The following is a 9,008-nucleotide window of genomic DNA, read 5'->3' on the forward strand; positions in this document are numbered from 1 at the left end:
GATGCCGTGCATTTCTCCTCGCATTATCTCAAATACCTTGCCAGTGAACTTTAGACCTGCAGAAGTCTGTCAAGGCTGATTTGGCTTCAATGAGCGACTGCTTGCAAGGTGGCAGGCATGACGTTCAGAAGTGTTGAGAAAGTCTCGAACAGCCTGAAGCCTACAGCTGCTTAGGTCACTGCTGTAATCCTTGTGGGAAGGTATGGGAGACTCATACTGTGACTGCACACTGTACTCATCACTTATGGAAATGCACAGGGAGGCAGCCGTTTCTATGGGTTTTTGTGTGTGTTTATGGTATTCATCATAACTATGCATCATCAGCACCCTTTTTTCCCCGTCTCAGTTTGCTGAGCTGTTGTTGTCAACACTGGTGTCAGATGTCCATTGTTCTCCCTTACCCACTCACCCGATTCTATCCTTTCCCACAGATATGCACCTCGAGACACACTTCCTCATACCTAACATTTAGAGACGACAGCAACCTCTTGCACCGTTCAAAAGCGGTCAGCCAAAACGGATTAAGTGACCTTTTTCTGCATAATTCACCCTCTCCTGTTTCCTCCCGAGTGGAGGTAAAATGATGGCAGTGGTTTGTGTCATTTAGCTGCAATATCAGATCACTGTAAAGGACCCAGAGGAGCAGAGGAAGAACTGCAGGCCAGTGAAGACTACCAACGAGAACACTGAGGTGAAGCAGGGGTCCCATTAAAACAATGGATCTGCTCACTTTTCTACAGCTATAAGAGTGGATTCCACTCTGGAGACCACTGTGTGGATATACTGTGTGGATTACATGTGTTCAAATATGTCAAACTCTTAATAAGCATTTGTGTACAAAAGGAAATAAAGGCTATAAAGATTTTTATCTTTGTAAAATGTACTCACGGAATACTCAATGCATTAAATATAAATATAGAGGCATTATCGCCTAATTATGATTTGCTATCTCATAATTAGGAGAAAAAATCTTCTAATTGAGAGACAACTTGAAGTTATAAGAACCTGATCTCATAAATCCTAATAATGAGATATGGTGGCCCTTTTTTTATTTTTCTTTGGTGAACGAACGTATGTATTTTCAATACATATATAAAAATGCAAGTCATGTAAAAGAAAGTTGCTCAAAAGGTCAAATTCAGACACAAAAATTCTGATCTGAATGTCGAGATAACCAAGGGAAATCAAGTTTGAATGGAAGTTAAATGGAGAACTCTGCAGATGTGATTATATTTCACGATTAGATTTTCGGAGCCCAATGTCATATATATCATTTGCTTCCATACCGATGCACTATGGACATCAATACAGAGATAATTACATGAGTATTTGTTGTGTTTCTGCTTTGAACCACCTGCCCAGCCTGCACGCTGATGGCTGGTGTCAAACAGAACCCGCCCCTGTGAGGTTGCCATGGAGAAGGAAACCCTGGACAACCCACACAAACTCACATGAGCAAACACGAGGATGTCAAATACACATTCAAGTTGCATCTAACGCTATTTGACGTGCCCTTTTCTGAGTGTATTCCACTGATCATGAGGCGCTTGTGATTCCAATCTTAGTAGACACAGTGCACTAACTCATTCGTGCATCAGCATCAGTATTTGCACACAAAGAAAAAAATCTGACGTATCAGAGTCTTGACCAGGGACGGTGACACATTATTTCTTGCAATAGAAAACATGAATATATCTTCCAAACTATGGTTCACCTGAGTCAACATGTGTCAGCATTTGTAGATTATTCTACCAGAGAACATTGAATATTCATAATCATTCTGCCCCATGAGTCATTTGTAGGATTTTATTCCCCACCTAAAATGTTTATGAAGTTAAATTCACTCAAACCAATATTTTACAGAGAAAGCTGCACCAGATGACGGTTGTTGCACAGTGGCCACTGTGGCCACAACTGACGATTATGGGCTCCTGGCAACTACTAAAACGTAATATGAGCACAAGAAGAGAATAATGCCAGTGAACTGACTCATTAGCATCTGTTTCGTTAACATCTATCTAAAGTTTGCTCACATAAACCACCATAAGCTACTGGTCATATAGCAGACCACTGTGGAAGCAAAACGGCTGAGCAAGGTTTTTTTTATGAGGGGTGGAAGGAAAAAGGTCATTCCCTGTTTGCTTCTTTGTATTCTGAAATCTGCTCAGCAATGAATTATAATCATTTGGAAAGACCAGTGTTGACATCTGGTATATGGCCTGTTAGTGTACTGCTGTGCATGCAGACAGAGACCAGATTAGATCCATAAAACACACTTGTCAGGTCACAAGCCAGACTGTTATGTGTAATCGTTTAATGAAGCAGAAGCACAATGGAGCGAGAATTTTACGACACCAGCATTCATCTGACTATTGCGCAATCAGGATGTTTACAATGTTGTAGTTGGATGAAGGTTCAAGGACAAAGTGGGGTAAAAACAATATATCATTGTGAGAAGCAGACAGGCAGGGTTGGTATGCATCGGGCATTTTATTTCGTTCTTATCATTGCTTATTTGATCTCATACATAAATCATGCTTTTCATTTGGCAGCACCAAACTCTGCTAGTACAATGTATGCAGCATACACAAATACATTTTATTTTAAAAAAAAAGGAAACGTGTCGCCAGACGGATCCGTTTATGGCAATACTGAATGGCAATTCATAGTCATTCACGGTCAATGCCGATATACATTCATATAAAGAAAAAGTTAAATAAATATTTGCATATAAAATAAAGCATATTTAATAATACTTTACTTTGTCGGATTTCATTGATACATTTTCAGTTACTTGATAAACATGTGACAAATGCAAAAAATACGATAAAATACAATTATATATCATAATAATCCCTTCATTTATGACACCTGAGAACTGTATGGACTGAACTAAATTCTGACATTCACAAAAACTGTCAGCAAGACACAACATGTTTACTTCCCTGTGTCTGTACAAATAATGTCATGTATAGAGGCAGATTAACACTGAAATTCCCTTTGGCTGAAGTGTGCACATTATCACGTACAGTAAGGCACAGAAATAGCATAATGTATGGCTTCTTAATCAGTTGCACATAAAGTATGCACCCTGCATATCTACCATACACAGAGAAAGTGTTTCCTTTCTTATTTTCTTCTAAGTTGTCTGAATCTCTCCTGTCATTTAATGTGTCTGAAAAAAAAAGCTCATACAACTGCATAAACCTGGCCAAAGAGATGCAAAAACAAACATATACACAAAAAGTACCCTGATATTGTCACAAAAACAACAAGTCGGAATGCTCTAAACAGGAGCACATCGGTAAGAACAGCTTGGATTGACTTTGAAAACAAAGACGGAGAGAGGAATGTGAGGTACAGAAGGCAATGGTTTACAGGCAGCATCTGGACAGAAATCACGCTGCAGGGCCAGTGGGCTCAGCAGTTTGAGAGGTGTCTCCAGGGCCAGACCAGTGCATTACATCCCCGGAGTATCTACTGGAATTTTATTGGCCCGAGGTGAAGTCTTTCTTTCAAGTTCCTCCAGATAAGATAACCTGTCTGCTCCGTAAAAGCTAAAGGCTAATGGCTCTCCCTGGTCACTGCACGCTACCTGAGAGATACTCAGCAACACAGAGGAATTTGGTTCTCTCTGATGTCTGGCAACATAATCTCCACGGCTCTTGTAACCGGTAGTGTGTTCCAGTGTGTTTGTGTTAGAGGCTACTACAGTGTGTTTGTGTATGGGTCACCTCCTCCCTTTAGATCTCCACCCCCACACAAACTCTTTCTTGACATACACACACTTCATTCTATGAACATACGTTTTTATTATTATTAATATTACACCCTTCGACTGCCTCACAGTTGCTCACCTCCTACTGCAAAGTGGTTCCATCTTATTTTACTTTCAGCTAACTAAAAAAGTATCAATGGATGTTTTTTTTTTATCTGAAAAAAAATTTAGACTGATACTGATGTTGATGTTGATGCTGACTTTGGCATTCATTGGCATAACAACGTTTTCACTTCATACTTTGTACTAAATTAAGGGAGATTGAATTGACTTGGGTGTATACAACGTGGCAGCAACATCTGGCTTTGTGTTGTAGTTTATTGCACTTTCCTCTCTCATGCCCAGCTGGACCAAGACTTACAGCTGCAATTACCAGCTGGAGGGGTGCATGTGGGGCAGCTGGATCACAGCCAATGGTCCATAATACCTGCTTGTTGATAAGATTTTCTACAACTAGGATTCCTCAAAAGTACCGGGACGAGAAGTGTGCTGATGAGTGAGGCGCTCCGTGCTGTAGACTGCCAGAGAGGACAGCAGCCTAGTAAGTGGACGAATTTACAGCAACAATTGCCCACATCTTTGAAATGGAAGGATCGCTGGACCTACTGGTAACATCGGACTGGGAAAATGCAGTCCTCTGAAGGAGCTGCTTAATGCTACATGCTATGAAAATCTATCTAAAAAGAGCTAGATGATACATTCCCACAACAGCCTCTAGTTAAACTGGACACTTGTGCATGTGTCCAATTATTTATCCTCTGAAGGGATGAAGGTTTTACAAAAAGACCCACTGATTGGAGACACCTCACTGAATATGAACAGGTCCAGTGACAACATTAACATTATTGAAATACTTCAACATAATGAATCGATCTAAAAAGAAACGCATGGCTGTAACACAGGCAGTATGGAGTAGTGTCAGTACTAAAAAGTCCAAAGGGCAAATATACAATTTGGAAGGCACATTCTGGCAAAAAAATCGGATAAATGGCAACTGTGTGGAGTTCGCTTCTGGCAACAAAAACACATTATATTACAATACAAAAATAAATGGAGAGAGTACAATAAATAAGACATTTCTACCCTGCTATGTACAATACTTACACCGGATTAATTTACATTATTATAAACACATGTGCGTAAAAGAGGTCAGAGCTTGACCTGTAGCACCAAAGAGGAGGGACGTCTTGTCACAATGAATATGAGGAGGAATGCCGAGGATGAATGGAAGTAGATGCTGAGAAAAAAATGCATTCAAACTACATTAACACTCAGTTAGTAGCTCATTGCAGACTACAGTTCTTTAACATGAAATAATTGATATTCAGTTGTTATTTTTAAGCATATAAGTTACAGATTAATTCATGAATATAACTTAAGTGGGTTATTTTTTAAGACAGAACATATCCTGGTTTATTCCTTTGTTTTACAAGCATTACTGCTGTAGATTCACCTGATGAGCATTAAAAACATTAATAACATAAATACTATATACTGTAGTTGAGGAGTTGTGTGCATCTGGCCTCATCTGTTTGGGAGTTACAGCAAGCTCCTCTCACATGTTTTTAATTTTGTCGATCTTGTCTTTATTTGAATTACAGATTGTGTCTCTTATAATTGTATAAGTGTTGATGTCGTATTAAAAATGGATCCCACACCTGTTTGATGGTTTTAGAACTACTCCACTGTGACAGGCAGACTGGAGCCAGAGGACGGTGTGCATTTACCGCAGTAGCCTCCGCACATTCCTGACACTCTGCTGCCATCCTGTGAACACAAGAGGAATGGCATCAGCTCTGTGCGATTCTGCTGCTCTGCTGTGATGAAGAATATGAGAAAAACATATACAAAGTGTGTATGTGCATATGGAGATTTTTTGTAGGATCACAGATTGCTTGCATTTCTCTCTCCTGTGTTGAAGAAGAGTTTTGTGAGAGCATGTCCCCCTATCACTGATCTGAACTGTCAGTGTGAAACAAAACAACAACATCACTTTGAATTTTCTTTTTTGCGGTAGGGTTGTTTTGGTGGCTCTAAAATTAGCTTTCCCTTTTCAAAAGGCACACAAGCACTGAGGCCCACCAGGCAGGTTGTCGGCAGGATTGCATTGGGGTAATCACATGCAGCTTGATGGACGGTTCCGTCCAAACATCTAGGACCAAAAAAAGAAATTGCATCAGACGAGTACGTCTAAAGCACGATCCCACGCCATGAAAGCCCCAGCGTGCAGCGAGTGGTTGGACAGATCTCCTCTGGAGTGCTCTCCACGTCCCGCTCTCACAACCTGGCTTTATTTAAGCTGCCTCTAGTGCACACAGCGGGCCGGCTGACGATGGATATATCAAACTGTGAACACTTTTTGGCATCACGACTGCCTCCTGTTTTCATCTTAGCAAAATGCACTCTCCTTCTTGAGCTCCATTTCAAAAGAGGAGTGTGGAGGGGGGTACTTGAGAGAGCAGCTGCCCAATAAGGGTCCTTTCTCAGCGAGTTCATGGGGAGAAGTGGAGCTGTGAATACAGAATTAATTTGGGACTATGCCCACTAAGAGCTCTGAAGCCAAGAGGCCATACAGAGAGGACAAATAGTGGAGGGAGGGCCGGAGTACAAGAGGTAGCTCAACAGAACAGAGAGGAAGAGGCAGGCAAATAAAGAGAGTTACAGAACAATGTATGTTACTATGAAACCTTTTCAACAAGCCAAGTGACTCAACCGGATATATATTAGTAATGTCATCATGAATGAATATCATTAGAGTTATTCTTCTTTCACATTTTTAAAGAGTGTCCTCAAATTCGTAAAGACGCTTAGTTGAAGTTTTCTGTAATTTTGGGAGTTGTCACAGAATGTGGACGTGTACATATGTAACGCCGTGCCAATACCTGTGATTTTTGTACATCAGCCTCTGCATAGTTGCCCTGAGAGATCCATGCGGAGTCCTCAGCCACCTTAAAACCTGTTCCTGAGAGGTTGATCCTGAACCGCCCCTGAAAGAAGAGACAGATAAAGAAGAGGATATGTAAATGAGTTATCCCATAAAAATGTGTCACAGCATTGTCAAATAATACACGAGAATGGAAAGGAAAACATATATTGTTTATCAATTAATGACAATTTGGGACATTTTCATGGAACGTATTCCAGAATTAGATAATAAGAATAATCTGAAACAAAAACACCAATAACGACTGCAAAGCATTTAAGTCTGTTCCAGGGGAATGGCTTACTAAGACACTTAAAAAGACCTGAGTTATCACAAATGTTACTAGTCTAACAACTTCCTATGACTAACTCTACAGTCTGCGGTTGGATTTCCCCTTCCGTCATTTACTGGACAGCTGCTGTTGTTCTCACCTGTGGACAGCGTGCGGCGCTGTAGCAGTCTCCAGCTGTAGCGAATGGAATACTGTTGCCCTCAAGGGTGACAGCAAACTTCCAATCTGTAGCTGAGTAACAAGATAAACAAGCTAATTTATTATGATGAGACAAATATTGTGTCAGGACCTCAGGTGAACTTTTATAATGAGAGCTTACATTTGTCATAATGACATTTAACTGGTCTAAATCTAGCCTTAGTTTTGGGCTCAGCCTAATGGCAATATCAGTATAATTTCATCTACTTAGAGCAGTCCCATTTAATTCTGTGAGCCTTGTAATTGTGACATCTTGAGCCCATTAACCCGCGTGAGCATGGACATAATTAAATGGCAAAGGAAGTTCTTATTTGAGAGTAATGTAGAGTTAACGCTGGCACAGGATGCTAAGTTGTGTGTGTGTGTGTGTGTGTGTGTGTGTGTGTGTGTGTGTGTGTGTGTGTGTGTGTGTGTGTGTGTGTGTGTGTGTGTGTGAAAGACCCACTCACTGATGATGTCCAGCTTAGTGAGGTCCAGGCGGACTTTGGAGAAGGTGGTGATGCCAGCGGCGATGTAGTCTCTCCGACAGTCACAGTCCTCTCTTCTGGAGTCGTTGGCTGGACACTGGGTGGGGTCATTGAGTCTGGGAAACACACACAAACACACACACAAAATACCTTAGCTCAACTTAGCACTTCCATGGTATTTGTTCATTTACTGACAAAAAAAACCATTGCCAGGAGTCAGCTGGACGTTGTAATGAAACAGGCTATTCCCATTGTTATCCTGTTAGCTGTTTACCTGAAGCCAAAGATCTCCGAAAAATTCTCCCCTTCTACTGTCGTCAAGGTGATGTACTCCTGTGGAGTCTCTGTCTGCATTCCTGCACAGTAGACCTGAGACGGAAAAGGGCGGAGGAGGAAAAGGAGAGGTGGCATCCGGAGGGAGAAGTAGTGAACCGAGGGTGAAGGAAAGGGGTGGCGGTGGCAGGATGGTAAAGAAACAGTAGAAAAGAGGCGAAGAAGTGCAGAATGGGAATGGAAAAACAATAATGTTGGAGGAGGTGAGAAAAATGAGCAGAGGAGAAGATGTTACAGTGCTGACAATCCCTACAGATGACCTAATCCGTCAAAGTCATTTTGAAAGCAGTCAGAGAATTCGCTCTTAACTGTGTGTCGTGAGATATGCTGCATCGCTTTGCAACCTTGTACACCAAGCTCAAGCTCAAACGCAAGCGAGTAGAGATTCAGTTGAAGTACTGTGTACTCCAATGCAGGCACATACACAGTCACAACAGAATGTCAACTGCCCCCCCCCCCCCCCCCCCTAAATAAAACCGTCTATGTCTTCTTTGTGCCTTTGTCGGTCATTATCATATAATCTTACCTTGAGGGCCTTTCCTTGAATATTGACTAAGTGTTCGCTGTCTGGGAGCGGGCCGGTAATGCTCTGCACGTCTTGACAGCTTGAAGGCAAATGGCCTTGGAGACACAAAAGAAGTAGAAACAAACAGGTGTAACAGTGCATTATGACAGCAAATAATTAAAACAGAACAGGAAATCAGGCTTTATGCACACACACGTGTGCAAGCATGCACACGCATATTTCAAAAGTGAAATGGGGAAAATCATACCATCAAATCAAAGAAAACTCAAATGAACTCCCTCTGCGGTGCCTCATCTCTCCGAAGTGAAGTAAATAAGTGAATCTTTGATGCTTGCCTCGGACCACAAATATTTCACTCAAGGCCAAATCTCTGAGATGACTGGATGAAGACAAGCCATACACCTTCAGGTAGCCTGTTAGCCTCGCGGTACTCACAGCTCGGGTTTCTGCAGACTTCTCTGGCCTCTGGCATGGCGCCTGGAGAACAGCTG

The sequence above is a fragment of the Taurulus bubalis genome (genome assembly GCF_910589615.1).
Source record: "Taurulus bubalis genome assembly, chromosome: 5".
In the NCBI taxonomy this organism is placed as follows: Eukaryota; Metazoa; Chordata; class Actinopteri; order Perciformes; family Cottidae; genus Taurulus; species Taurulus bubalis.